We start from the raw sequence: 20063 nt of genomic DNA, 5'->3' as shown, positions 1-20063 counted from the left end.
AAAATGTATAGGCCCATTAGGTAAAAATGTGTTATGGGCCTCTGGCCATGTTTGAAACTTCATTAAACCCGAAACACAATCGACACAAAAATCTTATATGGTTCTGCTATTAGATTGTATGTTGATTGCTCAAAACGCAATCTACATGAAACCCGAACCAATCAACATCCTTAAGTCCCAATGTAGACCTTAACCGAGGTAGGCCACACGAACCCGGTTCATTTCCACCAAATACACAAGTTCAAAAGTTTCAACAAATAAGGAATTGTCTATATTTATCCATAATGAAATAATTAGGCCAATTTAATACTGTAATATGTTTGACGTAAATATAAATAACACAGAAACATGATATATCTATTATTTATTAGTTGACGACAACAACGACGCTTTGGCCGAGTGGTTAAGGCGTGTGCCTGCTAAGTACATGGGGTTTCCCCGCGAGAGTTCGAATCTCTCAGGCGTCGTTTATTTTTTTTATTATATATATCATTTGCTTTTCTAACTGGATTTTTATTATATTTAAATCAAACATAATAAATCGTAAACTATAAAATTCCTAGCACAGGTCCAATGGTTTTTTTTTTTTTTTTTTTCTAAGAAAAAAAAAAGGTCAAGTTTAATTTTATTAGGATTTGAATTTAATTTTGTCAACAGCTTCTTGTCACGTTTTTATCGATAAACATTTTAGGTATTTGTTAAAGGTTCAAGATGTTATTTTAGTGATAATACGTTAATCCAATAATGTATTAAAAAAATATCACATAAAATCCCATTTGTTGATTCATTTAGCACTTAAGACTCCAGGTGAAATGTATTTAAGATTTTCTATTGTGTTAACAAGTTCTCATCCTATTTTTTTTTAAGATTTCACACACACGCATATATATACAAACAAACGTACCTAGTAAAATCTCACCACGAAGGAAGTAGGGTATGGAGATGGTGAAATAGAGGCAAACCTCTACCCAAAAGAAAAGAATCATCTTTAATCTTATCCACCATTGCACGAGACGATTATTAAGATGGGCTTTTAAGCTCGCAAAGAGATATACTTTTAAGATGGGCCGTATAAGATTGTGGTTTAGAAGATTCTAACAAGAAAGATTTGGTCAAAAAAGAAAGAAATGCATATGGGTCCTAATAATCTAAAAATGCTTTAGATCCAAGTAAATTTTAACCTTTTTTTATCATATAATACTTAATTATATATATGAACTGGCCGAGTTACATCAATATCGCAGGTAAGCGAGCAACACGCTGCGCCGCTAGTCCGCTACCCCTTTCTGACCGAGTTACATCAATTTTAACCTGAAACCAAAGTGGGTTTTTCCATTATTTTTAATTTTCTTACAGCAACAACGTATAACTTACTACTAATAAAGATGATCGATGATAGGATATGATAATTAGTTAGTAAGAAAAAAACCAATATTGTATAAATTATGAATACTTTATGATGGTCAATTAAAATTTTTGAATACTTTACAATATAGTCAATTAAAAGACCAATACGTATATGCGAAGTCCACAAATGAGTTGGTGATTAGAATTTGGGACCATGTTTGAACATGTTACTACACCTTATGTATTCAATGTAATCAACTGATTTTAGGTATGTTTGTGCTTTGGTTCAACTTGTTTTGATGAAGATTTTATGTTAGAACTACTAATTATGATTCTAGAAAACGAAAAGACAAACTGGTCATGCTGATTGATCGGTAAGACACAAAAAACGAAAAGACCAACTGGTCATGCTGATTGATCGGTAAGACGCAAATTAGTTATATAGTTTTCATCTTAAGTTAGTTATAACAAGAACAACAATAACAAAACAACAAAAAATATATTTTTATTAATGTTTACAATGTTTTTAAATCTAAGACAGGCTTCAATAAAATACACTACATTACAAATTTACAATAAGTCAATAAAAAGGAAAGTGGTTAGTTGGTTATTGCCATGTGTTAGATTAAAAAAATTAGTAAAGTTGGATTTTTTAATTTATCACTTTTAACCGGTGATCGGTGCATCCGGTAAAACAATACTAAACAATTAACGCATCTGCCCTTTCGTTTTAATTGATGGAAGTTCATGTAACCCACAGCCGACTGAAGGGCCAGCCAACTAAAGCCTTTCCTTTAGGCCACCCTCTAAAGGCCTCCAATTTGAAAAAAAAAAAAATTATGTATTCATTTTGTATTTTTGGTTTATATAAGTAACCACTCACCACAGCAAGGAGTTTTAAGGAGGAGAGAAACTTATTTTTTTAATAAAATAAATATTTCATTTCAATCACCAGAGCAAATTACATAAGGATAACAGGTAGACGAGCAACAAACTGTGCCGTCATCTAGGGTTGTAAACGAACCAAACGTTTAGCAAACAATTCATGAACCGTTCGGCGGGAAGTTAGTTTATGTTCGTTCGTTTAAAACGAACGAACATGAACCAGAAATTCCGTTCGATTAGTTAAATGAACGAACATGAACAGAGGTCTCGTTCGTTCGATTGTGTTCGTGAACGTTCGGTAAGATGTTCGTGAATATTCGTTCATTTGCGTTCGTTTATGTTCGTATGTTTGTGTTTAAATTAAAGATTTTTGTATTTTCATATATTTTATCTATAATTTTTACATTATTAAACTCAGTGGCGGACCCAGGAATTTTTCCATGGGGGTGCGGAACATTTTTAAAAATTTTAGGCCCCTAGGTATATAAGTAAAAAATCGGTCGTATCGGTCGGGTCATGTAAAATAAACGAACATCAAACTAAATTTATATAATCATCAAAAACATGTCAAACCTTGTTACAAACATAATTAAAACGTCGGCGCCCTACGGGTTTCATTTTTTGAAATCTATCCAAAATATCATTTAAAACAAATTTCTTAAGCAATTCTTTCTTTATATAACATAAATTCATCGCTCCATAACATAATATTTCAATTTTAACTTTCAACTATTCAAGCCCTAGAAATCATAACGTAAGTTGTAATCACCCTAAAAATATATAAACAACATAATCAACCTAAAAATATATAAACAACATAATCACCCTAAAAATCATCTAAACAACCATAAACAGCGTCAAAACACATAAAATTTCAAACCTATTTAACAACTTTATTACCATTTTTTCTCCTATAATATCAACCAAAATCATCAAAATAACAAAGAAACTTACCCGTGTTCGGATTCCGGTTAGATTTGGTGTCAAACGACGGTGGTATGGTGGCTGATTACGGTGGTTGTCGGCTGCTGGACTGTTGTCGCTGGGTGATGTTGTTCGTTGGCAGTGCAGGGACGCAAGAGAGAGAGAGAGAGAGCGGGAGATAATTTTTAAAGGTTTTGGGCTTTAATTATTTTATTATAGTTTGAAATATTGTTGGGTTTGGTTAATGGGCTAAGACTTAGTGGGCTAGCTAGTTAGGAATTATAAGTAGGTAAAGGTATGGGTATTTGGGTTTAAAATATAAATTGATAACACTTTTTACCTAAGGGGTGCGGACGAAAAATTTCAAGGTTGCGGTCGAAAAATTCCATGGGGTGCGGACGAAAAATTCCAAGGGGTGCGGACGGGATTTTCGACGGAATTTAGCACTAATTTTTTTTTCCCCGGGGGTGCGCCCGCCCACCTTGGGTTGACTTTAGGTCCGCCCTTGATTAAACTTTTATTTATTTTGTTACTCTAACAATTAAACTAGGAAACACTCTTTCACATTGTTTATACATCACTAGGTTATAACCCGTGAATACTCACGGGTTGTTAATCTATCTTTCTAAACAAATAAATATATACATATATATTAATAAACGAAAAATTCTATGATGAATAAGGTGTATGAATAAATGATAAAACGGTATGTGGCTAATTAACCTACAAACACATGTAACGTAGACAAAACAATTAAGAATATATATATTATAAATTATCAAATTAATTAAATTAATTTTTAATTTCAGTCATAATATATGTTGATTACTTGAAAAACATATATGAAATAAAATCAATTGTAATAATATATGCTTATCAATCATGTGATAATATATGATTACTTCAAAAACATAAATGAAAACACATACCGAAACCTTATCAACCATGTGATAATATATGCTTATTAGTTTAAAAACATGTTACATAATCCATGCTAATTAGTTACATAAACAACAATGTGATGGAGAATATATATATAGATTGGTGACATATAGTAAAATAGAACAAATAAATGTTATTACAAATCTTTTAAAAATTTATATAATAATTATATATTTCCAAATATGTATTGATAGAAATCAATTTTAATTGTTTCCTTATAATTTGTTACAATTATGTGGAACATTCCAAAAATATCATATCAATACGAAAATAAAACGATTGTTGAAGAATCATAATAAAAGTCAAATGTTAAGGAATTTGAAAAAAAAAAACATATTTCTTCATAATCAACAATATATTTAGGTTTTAGTTATTTATTTTCTATTATATAGGTTATATGGTAACAAAAATTGAATTTCACACTAACCACATCATAAGCATATCAACAACAAATACATATTACCAAAAGTCTTGTCTAACAAACCATCAATACTATCCCCAAGTATCAAAACAAACCAACCATAAAACGACAGTTAATATTCATGCTTAACCATCTAACTAAACATAATAACCAACACTCACGAACGGCGTCTTTTCTTTGTGATCTTGGGTACGACTTTGGTCAACATCAAACGCTGAGAAGACTTCACGTACGTAAAGAAAAGAGTAGAGCCGAAGTCGATGTAATTCAATTTCAAGAAAGCTGGCCACTTTTTAAAACCATACCTGAAACCCTTCCCAGACTTCTCGCCTCTAGTGCCCAACTTAAGGAGTTCACATTTTTGGTTCTGAACTGTAACATGGTGCAAGTTGTCAAGAGAAAGACACAGATGGCTTGAAACATCAGTCGGTAAACGCTGAGAAAAAAATAAAAGGATTAATTACCTTTTTGATTAATAAGTTATGTGTCTTGTATTATGTGCTATTAGAAGGAAAAAATATTATAAAGTATACCAGTCTGCTTTCGGCTTTCTTGGTGAATTTAATTACATCAGTTTTTTTAACTTTTTTGATGTAGAGCATTTACGGCCAACTTGAAGGGCGGTTGATGTCGTGGATCTGAATGACTTAGACTTTGGTTTAGCCTACATAATTGAATAAGACACAATAAGTGTAAAAACCATATACATAAAATTGTACAACAATAAGATACACGGTCCTTTACATAATAAAAGTAACCATTCATGGTTACGGTATCTTACTTGAGAGACAACGTGAGAAGACAGATTTTGCTCAGAAACAAAATCAGTTGATTTTTCTTTTCGTTCAACCTAAAGAAAATAAAACACTTAACATATTGATACAGAATGAAATAATTAAATGGATTATATACTAATTAAGCATGTTTTTATACATGTAATGTGTTGTTTGGTATGAAAAAAGTATTCAAAACAACATCAAACTGGATTTTCACATTAACAAAAATGAATCTTCAAAATATTAATTATTTTTATAGAAAAAAAAACATCAAACTATATTATCGAATCATAAACAACCTTTGTCGAAAGCCCTTTATCTCCAACATAAAACTTTGATTTGACCTTAGGATGAACCTACAAAACCATAAAAGATTTAACATATTACAATTAAAAAAAGTATTCATTAAAAGGATTACATATTGGAAAAGAAAAAAACCGAATAGAATAAAAAGTTTATTATATGTATTGAAAATAAGTATTAAATTAAATTAGTATATAACAAACAACCTTTGGAGATACAGTCTCGTGACCAAATACAATCTTTGACTTTCCTTTTGGGTCATTCTACATAATAATGAACGATAAACATATAAGTATAGAAGAAAGTAGTTAGAAGCATTATATATAATATATATAAGGCACATTGTGAAACACTTACATGATACTTGTAGGTCCCTCGGAGGTTGAGGATAAACCTATTCCTTGTTATGTTCAACACTCTAGCAAGTGCGGAATCCAAGCTAGAGTGCAAACCGTAGTTTAGATGAAAGCAAAGATTACAAAGAGAAAGAGTAGACAAGCAAGTATCAAAGTTTTCTCTTGTATTTCAGTGGACACGGTTACAGACCTTGACCAAACTGAAAATGCTCTCTTACAAGACTTGGGTTCACACACAAAAGCTCTCAACAACTTACACACACTTACACAGAACTTCTACTTGAAGTGAAACCCTCATGGGATATATATACCCATAACAGACAACCATGCACGAAGGATCAGGTATTCTGGTCGAAGGATCATCTATCGACCAGAAATACCATCGAAGGATATCGAAGGATCCAAACATACTTCGAAGGATTGTAAATCCTTCGAGGTCCATAAAGATCCATAGAAAGACATCTTTCGAAGTCATCGAAGGATACATAACATCCTTCGATGACATCCTTCGAAACACATTATCTTTCAAACACTAAGTGTGGATGTTTGGCCAAGTCAAACCAGGAGGATGGTTGACTTGGTCAAACACACATTCCAACACATAAACAACATAACAAAGACGTAAACACAACAGACAAAAGACATCGTTTTATACATTACAAAATACAGACAAAGTACAGACACAAAGTGCACCAACAATACTGATAGGCATCAAAGGAAGATGAAAGGCGGGTAGATTTACCAAGTATATAACCACCAAGATCTTCATCAACATCACTTTCGTTGGTAATCACCTTCTCTTTGTGTTCCGACTAAAAAAACATAATATTCAAAAACACCGACAATGTTAACTTCAAGATTAACTAATTAGCTCGTATTATGAAAAAAAAAAAAATATATTATAAGGATAATAACACTAACCGCAAGCAGTAAATCAAATCCATCATCTCCGTAAATAGGATCATCCAACACAACAACGTCAACCTTTTTGAAATACATTTGAGTACCAGTTTCATGATTAAAAACGGACAACTCAAAAGTCTCATATATAGCCATTGTAAAAATAAAAGTAATCCGGGAATCTAATGCAAGATCCCTAATCAAATTAGACCATCCATCAGTGAAAGCACATTTGTCGGACAACGCCTCCATCTTCACATTCCAAAACCTATCACCGACATAAAGACTTGCTGATCCACCTTTATAACTGTTGCCGTAAAACTGTCCCCAAAATTTGTCCGCCATAAGCTGTATTTTTGTTAACAATTATGTTAAAGAAAATATGCACACAAAAAAATTTGACATAAAAAAGTAATTATTTTATAAATAGCACTTACAATAAAATCATCATCAACTCTAATGAAAGTGAAAAAAGAGTTATCCAAAACACATGACTTAAAGATATCAAGATACCATGTAGATGGTCCAAGACTGTTGAACAACAGATAGTCATTTTTTTGTAAACCACTGTCCGTAACGACTTTACCAAACCCATCACCTAAAACAGGACCCAACCCATATTTTTCAATTTCAACAATCCATAAGTTGTCAGCAGCAAAAATTTTAATACGATCACCATATGGGAATTGTTCTCCCCACAGTAATGTGGCAAAATCATACGGTATTTCCTATAATTTGAAACAATAGACATATAAGTATCAACATAATTTTGAGTAAACATAATAAAAAAAATACATACCACTTTTGTAGGATGATGAACATCGACTAACTTCAAGAAAGAACAACTACTTCTTTTTGGATCCATATCTGTAAAATTACCATCAACATTTTTTAGAGCAAAAAATAAATTGATAACATCACAAAATAAACACATTCAAAACAAAGAAAATATTTTATTCTTCCAATTAACAATGACTAAAGTTGGAAAATTATTACTGATAAAAAAAGAAAGTATACATATAAATCAAAAGTACAAACAACAACCAAATTTCACTAACCTATTATCTGTGAACATAAATTTTAATCACATTGTTATCCAATAATTACGGTTTAACATGAAAAAGGAAATTAAAAAACATAAATAAGTGGGAAAATCTTGTAAAGATAACATCAAAATCGGAATCGGATTGTTATTAAAGAAAAATGTGTATAACAGTTGATTGAACATAAAAACATTGGATATTCATTTGTATTGCAAAACAATAAGAAGAAAACTTCTCAATATCCGGATTCAAGATCAACAACATACCTTCTTCGGTTGATTGTAGTGTAGAAGATGAGAATAATGAAGATTGAAACCCTATAACAATGGTGGTGAGGAAGCGAGAACCGAGAGAAGAGGTGAAGGATTTCTTGATGGGTAATGATGTTGCAGGTGATATGATGGTTTTGTTTTGAGTTGCATCAATTTTGAAGTAAATAGAATACAATTACATATTCACCCCTTATAGATTTCTAACTGTTACAAAAGTTTATAAATACTTACACTAACAACTTAATATAAAATAAGAGTTTATCAAAAGTTTATAAATTGTAATATTTATATTTCAAAAATATTTTACAAATTCTTTAAACAAATAAAAAATATGGTAGGTATACTTAAATAATTTAATTTAAAAGTAAATTACAATTATAATAAATCAAGATGTAAAATCAAATCAACACTTTATATATAAAAATAAACTTCAAAACTTACAATTTGAAAATAAACTTTAAATTTTCAACTATAATTTTTCAAATATTTCTTTGTAAACAACATTTGCAGTTGTATTCGTTGGCCTTCCATCTTTGTCAAATATTAAAAGCTTCACGCCATCTCTGGTCTTTAGTCTCGACAACGCAACATAAAGCTGACCATGTGAGAAAACGGGGTCTCTTACGTACACCGTCAACATAACATGAAAGTTCAAACACATCATGTCGAATAGGTTTGAAAAGCAACAGTGAATCCTTTGACAATTGAAGGCCTTTAACAACTGCTGCCCAACCATCAGCCAAAGCCGGTCTAGACTCTAATGTTTTCATCGTTATGGTCCAAGACTTACCACATTCATGACGGATCTGGAGATCAATACGTGGCCATGGTCGACCCCAATGGTTATAAACAAAAGTGAGAGGTAACTCCTGAATACAAAGATAGTACTATTAAGTATATAATGAATATTATATGAATTAGGCTATTAAACATCAGATTATTCAGTCAAACATAAATAAAATCATACCAACTTTAAAGATTTTGGGTCTTCTAGAATCTTCACAAACGATAAATTCATGATTTCACCTAAATTAATAACATAGATATATTAGATCTTACATTAAATAACATACCCAATCGAACTGAAAGGTTAAGAATCAAAAAAATTACAGATTCTTGAATTATTATTCATATATCAAACAAATAACACATCTACAAATCAAAAAATACTTTCAGCTTCATGGTGGAAAATAATATTAAATATATTTATAAACTATAATGGATATCAAAATCGGCCTAAAACACCAACGAAATTCCATGTGGGGAAGTACACAAACTCTTATTGAACATAGAAACTACACAAACTCTTCAAAGAAAGAAACATGGAATTATACAACATTCATACTTGTGGAAGTAAAATTAAAGATAAATATGGTTCATTTACTTTGTCTATCTATTACAGCTTACAGTTAGTATATATACATGTTGATTTATAAATGTAATATGGCAATAAGGATAGAATTGTTAATTATTATCAAATTTGGATAAAAATATATATCATAAATAACATAAGATGATGGGTAATAAAAGTGATAGTAAATAAAAATGTTACATATTAAATCACAATAAATTTGATACGAAAAACATATTAATGCTAAACTGTAGGTGACACAACGGTCTCTTCAAAAGATGCTACGTTATATAGTCCTTGAAAGGTCTCAGCGTCTTGTAAGTATTGAAAATCTTTGGTGCTAATTTTTATTTCAATCATACTACTCCAGTCGGACATAAAAGACCAAGTTTCTCCTCCTTTCTCAACTAACTTCTTAAGCCATGACTCAAATGAAATTGATTTTAGCTTTGTAAAAGAAGACACTTCTGACCATCCTTGATCTTGAAATTTAAATAGCTTCACATTTATAGCATGGGTCTTTACGACAACAAACATATGAAGTGTGTTGCGGATTTTGAAAAACCTGCTTTGGCGAGCAACAACAAGAGTACATTGTGGTATTGAAACCTTTGAGAAAGTTTCATAAACCACATCAAAAGCAATCATATAACTTTTAGCAGGCGCCCAATAGTGTGGAGATGCAAAATATAAAACATTTTTGCATAAAGTGCCGGGAGACCACAAATATAACCTTGAAGCGTAATCTGGTCCTGTGAAAAAAGTTAAAGTTTTCCATTGATGTGTATTCCGAGAATACACACGAGGTACCACATCATCCATACGATGTTGGAGATGTAATATTTTAACATCGTTAAATGAGTCTAGATAAATCCCAACTGCATCTGCCTTGATATCGAAATAACTTTTAGGTTTATTATGACACAAATTCAAAAATTTATTGGTGGTTGGATTCCATAGAATCAATTGGTCTGAAGGACCTTGGATGCACATCAGTAAAAGACCATATTGAGAAGCAAGAATCGTTAGATTGGAAATAGGGGTATCAACGGGGAAGGAAATAAAGTTCCTTTCAGAAATGTCTACCTTTCCTCCAATCAAGTTGTCAATATAAATCGATGACATACTCAACGTGATTAGCTTACGATGTTCACAATTAGACATACGGTGAGAGTGAATAATAGAAAACATAGGTGAAGACAATTCATAACGCCATTGCTTGCAAACTGATTTAAATCGTCCAACACATTTACTTGGTAGCCTTGATAGAATTTCATGAGCAAACATTTCAAACTCAAGAGGTTCCATCCTAAAAAAAATCATATGAAACAATTAATGATATGATTTATGTATATGAAGTTGTGAAGCAAGCAACCAAGAAACATTAATGATCTACAAACATATAACAGAGAAATAATGAATCGTATAAAGATGAATGACAATTTAAACAAAAATACCACAATAATAGATACAAAAGCAAACCGAAATTCCGAGTTGGAGATAATAACCTCTTGTGTAAACACATCTAATCTGACCCACTAACAAATGCTTTATTTATAATTCCATTTGAAGGTAAATATTTATAATTAGTGAAGATATTTTATTTTAAGCATGAGATGTCAAGGATTATATAAAATTTAATTAAAATGTTGACTCCATAATTAGATAAAACGGCCATACATCTATTTCATTTTATAATAATTTATAAGTAATTAGGATACTCTATTTTTAGCATGAGATGTAAAAGATTATATAATTTTTTATAAAAATAGTGACACGAAATTTGAATTTTGAAATATTTATAATTAATGAGAATATTTTCTTTTAAGCATCATATGTAACCGATTATATAAATTTGAATGACAATATTCAATCCATAATTAGATAAACTGAACATAAATCTATTTCAATTTGATATGATTGATAATTGATAATATTGATAATAATAAATATAAATAATAAATAATAAAGAAGAATGAATAAAAACGGTCAACAGTGTGCTTGATTAAAGGAAACAAATAAGAAGATTGATAATTGATTTATTATTCGTAAACTTAAAAAATAGTCAATCATAGCAAAATACAAAATAGATGAAGAAAATGAACGCCCATGCAGGTTCTCAAATGTCAAACGGAAACGGATCTGGAAACATGCCTTGTTCCAATAGTTCATCCTGTAACAGATATGAGAATAATATAAATGGAATGTTCTTTTATGTTGTAATTTATATAAAATGATATTATAAATGGAATATTCTTTTATGAAGGGAAATTTAAATTAATTTTAGTAAACCGGTTGGGATTCACATATGATAAGCACATTCTTGTATAAATGTAAAGAATTGTTAAAAATTAATACATATAATACTATCTGTAAGTATACACTCACTGGTGATTTAATTATTTATTTAAAAAACCCAAAAAAAGTTGACTAAAATAATTTATATACTAAGAATGTTATTATAATGTTAGGTTTATAACGTTATATTTGGATTGTACATTGTTAATTTTTATGAATAAATAAATAACACAATTAAAAACATTTGTACATAAAATTTAAAATATGCAAAGAATAATTAATAATAAGTCTTTATTTATATTCAATATCAAGAACTACAATCTATATATATTTAAAAATTTAGTTATATGAACTTTTTTACAACCTTCATTATGAGCCTCTTAAATACATTTTTTAAGGTTCATTAATTTAGATATATCAACTTTTTTACAACCTTCATTTTTTAAGGTTCATTAATGATACTATATTTAGGTTAGCCACACAACTCTAAAATATGTATTTAAATCAAATTAAAAGAATTAAACTTTTTATAAATCATGTGGTGTCCAAAGCCATATAAATGAACCATCACATTCATAATTAATAGTGTACAAGTGGTAGGTTATAAAACATTTCCCAAGGATACTTGCAATAATTAAGTAATTACAATTTATAGTGCTTATGGTACAACACTTAATTACCTTAGTCAGGGGGCATAATTGTCCTTCTCATTATCTTCTTTAAGGGCCATAAGTCCAAGTAATTCAAATAATTCACATAATAGTAGTTCATTAATAATTCAATTAATAAAGGATGATTTATCTAATCCAAATAATAAAGACAATGACATCAACCATCGTAACCGAACCTTCAAACAATACTTCATTATCCAAATAATAAAGACAGTGACATCAATCATCTTCTTCATTAATGGTAACCGATACTTAATAGGTTGATTAATGGCTTCAGCTGATAAATCGGTATAAAATGCCACTCCGTAACAAACACGGGAACCTTTTCACACTCATACCCACTCACGAGTTCGCTTCTTGACTCGCATGTGTTTCATCAGAATCTAATCGGACTTCAGAAGTTACGACTGAATTCAAATAGTCCATTCTCTTTTCTAAAGCAGGTACCATTTTTTTCCCTTAGATCGTTCCATGTTCAATTTTTAGTGCTTTTGATTTATACTATATTATAAAGCATTTCATAAGGATGACATTAAAATTTAAGTATTTGCAAGTTTTTATGCTTATAGTACAATACTAAATGAGGTTAATTTTTGGGTAAAATGGTCATTTGACGTGAATACTATTTTAATTTTTTACAATTTATTATAAATTTAAGTTAACACAAATGAGTTAATTAAAATAATGGAATTAAAAGAGTTAATTGAATTAAGACGCCAGAGAGTCACACCTTTGAACTTCATTCCTCTTCATATTCCCCCATGGTTTATGAAGCCAATTAAACCAAAATTGATTACAATCATCCTACATATAAAAACCAATTCAAAAAACTCTAACTACAAGCTAGGAGACCAAAAGTCGCTTTAAAATTAATTAAATTGTATTGTTTTATTTTGCCTCTTTGAATATCCCTGTCATTTAATATCATTCATTAGGATATGATTAATTTGTAGACAGTTGAACGGTCTTTGGTTATGTTATAAGATTGCCGGCTTTGTTATGTTTGTAGGTTCATAGTTTCCTTTCCTCCTCTATTGCCATGGCCAGCCCCCTTAGTTTGCAAACGTCCGACGGTGGTACAAGCAGTCATATGTTCCTTAGTGAACTCCGTGAAGGGAGCACCGAACCTATCATGATAATGATTTGTAGAAAATGGGACGTGACACGTGTTAACGGCAAGTACATGAGCACCGACTATATTGTCACTGACATAAAGGTAGTTTTTTACGCTCTGCTATCCCACATTCTTACGCTTTTCTACTTTTGATTCTAAAACAAAAATCTTCGTCTTTATTTACGCAGGGAGGTGTGATGCATTGCACCGCAAGGAATAACATTGCCCACTATTTCTTTGACAAACTCAAAGAGGGCGGTGTATATTTGGTCAACGGTTTCGCCGTGTAATTGTGCATATTTATTTTTGGATAACCGTCTACATAAATGTTTCGTGTTTTTCCTTCGCAGGCCTGCTTATGCATATTCGGATTCAGAAGAAACAGTTGACAGTGACCCACATGAAAGGTATACCGTCTGCACTTAGTGTTAGTAATGAAAACCCGTACTACTTTCCGATGCATATATACGTAAACATAGTATACCATTTTTAATAGTTTTCTTTAAGTTATTTCACTGCAGTCAGTTGGCTGGTGATGGGATTGGGGATGACGGTGGCATGCGTTAGCTAAAGTTTGGTCTATGTGTTATCCAATAAGATAGGAAGGCGTGCGAGACTTTATGCGTTTTTCCTTTTTTCTGTTTCATGTTTTTTTTTTCTTGGAAGACATCTTTTTTCACTTCTTTTTGGCCGGCAAGTTTTGTCAAGGAAACAACTTATGGTCCATGGTTTAATAAAATTTAAGCACGCCCCTTTGTAGGCGTATTTTCTTACATGTTATGCACCGGCCGTGTCAAACGTCTTACCACAAACAAACAATAGCTATTATGCATGCCGTGCATCGCACGGGCTTTCTCCCTAGTAACTATAAACATAATTACATACAAAAAATGCAAAGCCTGATAAATACTATCATCTTCTATGGATATATAGATCACAAACCACAATAAAGTGATTAACAATAATTTCATGCTATTGATATGACAATGCAAAACCACAATAAAAATAAAACAACATCGATGTTGGGTAACAAACTAACATGACGTCAACGCATTAAAGTATTGAATTTCAATGTAATAAAAATAAAAGTTTTTAATGCTAATGTAATAAAAAACGGCGTATAATAAATATAACATGATGTACAAAAAAAATACAAATGCTAATTAATAATAGCATCTCTTATTGATATAACGATAATAAACGAAAATCAAGATAAATCGCAACAAACATTGAGTAAAAAGCAACATCAAGTACTGACACAAATGTTCTGAATACGATTGAACGAAAAAAAACATTGAAAAGTTGTTTGAAGACACTGAGATGACTATTAGATTCTGCGACTACTTTTCCAGTTTTGGATTCAAAAGACCAACCTTCACATTCAAACCTTCATTGTTCTCACAATCACCCTTACGCGGTTAATTGAAGACTGAGATGAACATAAATCCACATCATAACCGGCATCCAAATTACGCTTAAGTTCATTCTCCAGCATCTTCGAAGAACAACAATTATCCGCTCCAGAGAGTGTAGTAAACATGCTATTGTTCAAATTGGACATCGGCGTGTCGTCATCACCGTTACGGGAAACATAATCCTGTAAAATAAAATTAAAAAGGTAAAAAAACAGTTAAAAAAATAAGGTGAATGACGAAATATTGAAGCATTAGAGGACTAAAGAATTTGTTTCACAGACCCGGATTTGGATGTTAACAGTTGGATTTGAATCAAAAGGAACAGCATTTAAAGGTTCATCATGAGCAGGCTGTATTTATTTCATATGTTTCAATAAATATTGTAATGTACTCTAAGTTTTTTATAACAAAAAGTAAAGCTAACGTATAGAATAATTTTCAAACCTGGAAAGCATCAAAAATATGTCTTTTATAAAAAGTAATGAATCTTCTAATACCAAACCATGTTAATATTTAGGTAAGATAATTGATTAACAACTGAACCGACGAACTTGTAACCCAAATCTGCAACAAACAACGAATAAAGGGAACAATTGCCAAATGTTAACCTACTTCGACAAAAAAAAAAAACACACACAAAGAATGAGAATATCATATTACCGATGAAAGAAAATCAATGATTCGGAGCATATCTTAGAAACCCTAACAACACAGGCAGCCACAACCAGAACCATTGCTAATATGATATTCTCATTCTTTCACACAAACCCAATTCCATCAATCCGTTCAAAACTATACAACATCACATAACAATAATGAAACTCGAAACCCCAAATGTGCAGAAATAAACGAAAAATAGAGCAAAGATTATAACTGAAAATACAAAAGAATGTATGAACATTCCATATAATAATGTGAGTTTCTTTTAAAGAAAGTTCTATATTACATGCCTTAAAGTTAAAACCATGTCTATATTCCACGCATAGTTCTTGAGGTAAACTTCTATCCTCATGTGTGGTAATACTTTTTCTTGCAGCTGGAGTGAAAAGTAGAATCTTTTACTTATAATCGCTCGTACCAGCAACAATGGTTGCTTCATGAACCACAACATCAATTTCATCAGTGGTCACACCAGGGCTCACAACATGTGCACTTGCATCCTAAACTTCTATTGCAATCTGTAAAAATATGTGTCATTACTAATAGTAAAATGATATAAAGTATTGTATTTCTATACATATTTCAATAGAAATAAATGAATTAAAAAAAAAGATAAAGTCGGTTAGTTTATCTAATTCTCGTAATTTTATCTGTAGATTTTACCTTCAGAAGCAAAGTACTTGAAAAGCGAACTAATTCACAACTCCTCAAAAAAGAGAAAAAAAAATCCAGCATAGTTAATAAGAATATCTTAATATCTTGAAGTAAAAATAAAAATTTAAAAAGCTTACTGAGGACTCAAGAGAACTTGAACCATGTGGCATACTCGTACATATAACATACCTATAACAAACAAAACAAAAAATAGGCTTAAAATAAAAAAAATTACATTTTTTAAACATCTATGAAATTCTTTAAATGGCTAGAAATAATGTGATTGTTTGTTTTCAATAATTGTGTGTTCAATAGGCTTGTGCGTCAACAACCGAACCTAGTTTGACATACAGAGAGGTCATTTAGGTTTAAAACAAATGCTATATAGCTTTCCAAATTCTGAGAAACTTGAAAAATGATGTGATTGTCGAAAATTATGGAAACTAACACAAAATTTGGAAGCAATTAAAACTTTAATATAAGTTATCTTGATAAATTTGGAAATACGTTACAATTTAGACAATTTTGATAAGTATCCATAATTGCTATCTATTTCAAAAATTCAAATTTTGAAATAATCAGTCAATGTGATCCATAATTACTTAAAATATGATTAGTAATTAGAAAACCAATAAACGTACCAAAAATATTGGGTCATCTTCCTCAATAAGCTTTAAAAATGAAGGACTGTTGTTAATGTGATCCATATCTGAAAATTAAAAAACACAATCAATATCAATATTCCTGAATAAGCTTTAAAACTTAATGTAGTCATGGGAGAAACTTCAAAAACCAAAAATAAAAAGGAACGGTTTCAAAAAAATTTAAAAACTATTTATTTTTAGAAACACAATCAATATTCCGAAAACACAACATTATACCGGATGAAAAAATATCAAAACACTGTAAATCATCATCAACAACAAACTAAAAGACTTTAAATAAAAATCTCAGTAACATGATAACACAATCAAGACATCAACAAAATATCAACAATAAAAAAATCAACACTGGAATATTAGTTTGGACCATACTCAGACTCATCCACAAATCACTTACGAACTCGAATTAAGAATTAATTTGACGAACAATAAAAAAATGCAAACAAAATAAACGGTTAACACTTACAATATTATTGAATATGAATGTTATATTCACTAATTTCAAAGTGTCATGTTCTGCAATTTGTCAAGATAATCAAGCTTGAATATACCTGTGAGGCCATATCTTCAAATCTTCTTCGGTCGGCTTTAGTAACAAATCAACAAAAACCCAATTGGTGACCTTGAATGTATCTTGAGATGGTTTATTGTCTATGGTCCAGAATCTGTTCCTAGCAAATCCATGTGATTGAAGTGAGCCAAGATTTGAGAACTGCATACAAATTTATGTCAATAACTATAATAAATGAATAAAAAACCAGTGAATTAACCAACTGGAAAGATGATGAAACTGTTGATCTGGTATCAATTCAAACCCTAATTTTGTTACTTTGTTTCTTGTTTTATCATAATCGATTGCATACAATGATGAATCGATGAGAACAGATGAAACAGGTTTGCGATTTTGGGATTTAGGGTTTGAGAGAAGTGAGTTTGTGATTTATGATACGAACCTTGGATGATCAAACCTGAGATTGAACCAGAAATCAAGTTTTGCGATTTATGGAAGATGATTTCCTCATAAACGCCCGGAGGTAATCAGAATCAAGGGAACAACGAAGAAGAAATTAAAAAAAAACAACGAAAAGATACGCGTACCTTGATCTTTAGACACGAACAAGCTAAGCTTGAAGAATTAATGTTTCCGATGTATCATGGAGAAGGAGCATGTTCTACAATCGGGTTCACACATTGATGGAGGAGCGCATAGAGATTCAATAAGAAACCCTAATTGTGTTTGTGTTCTGAAGTGTGTAAAGCCATATAAAAAAATTAATTTATAGTAGATCCAAATTCATAGACCCGACCCAACTGCATTCGGATCCCGCCTCTTTTTTATTGAAATCGTGATTGTAGAAGGCATATGTGATTTCCCTCCTAAACTCAACACAATTAGTTGCCACATCAGCAAAAATGGCCAAATTCAAATGCCACCTAGCCCACATCACATCTCATATATATATATATATATATATATATATATATATATATATATATATATATATATATATATATATATATATATATATATAGAGAGAGAGAGAGAGAGAGAGAGAGAGAGAGATTTCCCTTTCCTTTCTCATTGTTTACATCGGCGAATACGATTGACCTCCGTACCACAATAAGGGATTCAAGTTCCAGTGCTACTCTATGGGCCATCTACCTTTATCCTTCGTCGCGTTCGCCAAATTTATTTGTGTTCGTGAACCGTTCGCGAACACGCTCATTTCCTTAATGAACGAACACGAACATAACATCTCGTTCGGTAAGTGTTCATGAACCATTCGTGAACACATTTATTTCCTTAACGAGCAAACACGAACAAGGCCTTGTTCGTGTTCGTTCGGTTCGTTTACAGCCCTACCGCCATCCCTTTCTGAATAGAAAACCCTAATCTACTAAAAACAAAGCCTCGCCACTGAGGGGTCAAAAGGTTAATTTGAAAATAAAATAATTCATATAATAATATCAACATAATTCAGTTCTTTTTATAAAACATCACCATAAAATATAACAATATCACCATATATTTAAAACAATACAAAATAATATCAGTTAAAAACTAGAAAGGGCCTCACATTTAGAGTTCGCTTTAGGCCTCAAGAAACATTGAGCCGCCCCTGATGTAACCATACATGATCTAAAAGTTATACGACAAAAGTCAAAAATCGAATGTGTTGTTTGAACATTTCTTCATCACAAATAAAGTAAATGTGTTCATGATTTGAGATGGCTCGATTGATTAAAAAAAATATGTGAAATTGTTAGTTATAGTTTGAGGAAACGATAAAATCAAACCAGTCGAATTCGTTGGATTAATCAGCCGGATTAAAACGGCCTCGTCACATGGTTTGAATCACAGACTGTGCCATATAAATCTCAAATTGACTGAACTAATTGATCGCTTCATCTTAATCAATTTAACTGGTGAGGAAACACCGGTTCTAATCCCCATGGGACAGAACTATAATGGACCTATGGTAGTCTTGATATGGGGTTATCTTCTAAATCTCTTCTTCGATCGATACATCTTGGAAATGATCTGCAAAACTAAAATCATTGTTAGCTCGTTAAGAGGAGAAGGTGGGTTCTTCTCTTAACCAGACTCCAACGTGAGAATAAGTCACCGTTTTAAGGGAACAAAACAGTATGTGTGTTAAGAGTAAGAGAGTGAGAAATTGGATCTTTGAACATTTGGTAGAGATTGGTATTTATAGTTGAAGAATCAGAAAAGGAGATGGACCGATGGCTCATGGGTCAAACGTCGCCATCAAGGAATATCCACGACATATAGTGTCTGCAGAGGAGGAGGGATGTTGGCGCATCGTGATTGGTTACATGTAGCCTGCCAAATGTTCTTATCTTCACATCTATCATTAGCTATGAGTGGAGATTATAGAGCAGCGAGTGGCGCAAGCTGATTGGTTACACGTCACTGTCCTTTTGTATTGTTTGTCCCCTGCCCGATTAATCATAGTGGGGATTGACTGTGACATGACGTGGCGCATGCTAATTGGCTGTAGGTTGCTGCTACTTGTACTGGTTGTTCTTTTATGAGTTGTCATGGCT

The 20063-nt window shown here is 31.4% G+C and overlaps 2 long non-coding RNA genes and 1 other non-coding gene across 4 annotated transcripts; 2 read left to right on the top strand and 1 right to left on the bottom strand.

The window, feature by feature from the left end:
- Nucleotides 1–385: 385 nt before the first annotated feature.
- Nucleotides 386–467, top strand: TRNAS-GCU. Its single transcript has one exon. It is a non-coding gene; the product is annotated as a tRNA-Ser (tRNA).
- Nucleotides 468–13481: 13014 nt separating this feature from the next.
- Nucleotides 13482–14305, top strand: LOC110883197. The gene is made up of 3 exons (XR_002560399.2): nucleotides 13482–13705; nucleotides 13792–14010; nucleotides 14125–14305. It is a non-coding gene; the product is annotated as an uncharacterized LOC110883197 (long non-coding RNA).
- A 1603-nt stretch (nucleotides 14306–15908) lies between these two features.
- LOC110883198 lies at nucleotides 15909–17045 on the bottom strand. 2 transcript variants are annotated; one of them, XR_002560400.2, is made up of 4 exons: nucleotides 16974–17045; nucleotides 16470–16521; nucleotides 16342–16384; nucleotides 15909–16196 (listed from the first exon to the last, which is right to left on the bottom strand). It is a non-coding gene; the product is annotated as an uncharacterized LOC110883198 (long non-coding RNA). The 2 variants fall into 2 exon arrangements; XR_004869861.1 differs by having other exon boundaries at nucleotides 15928–16196; nucleotides 16342–16381.
- Nucleotides 17046–20063: the final 3018 nt, after the last annotated feature.

Source organism: Helianthus annuus, chromosome 10, assembly GCF_002127325.2.
Source record: "Helianthus annuus cultivar XRQ/B chromosome 10, HanXRQr2.0-SUNRISE, whole genome shotgun sequence".
Taxonomy (NCBI): Eukaryota; Viridiplantae; Streptophyta; class Magnoliopsida; order Asterales; family Asteraceae; genus Helianthus; species Helianthus annuus.
The sequence above is the reverse complement of the archived record's forward strand: the minus strand, read 5'-3'. Positions and strand labels throughout refer to the sequence as shown.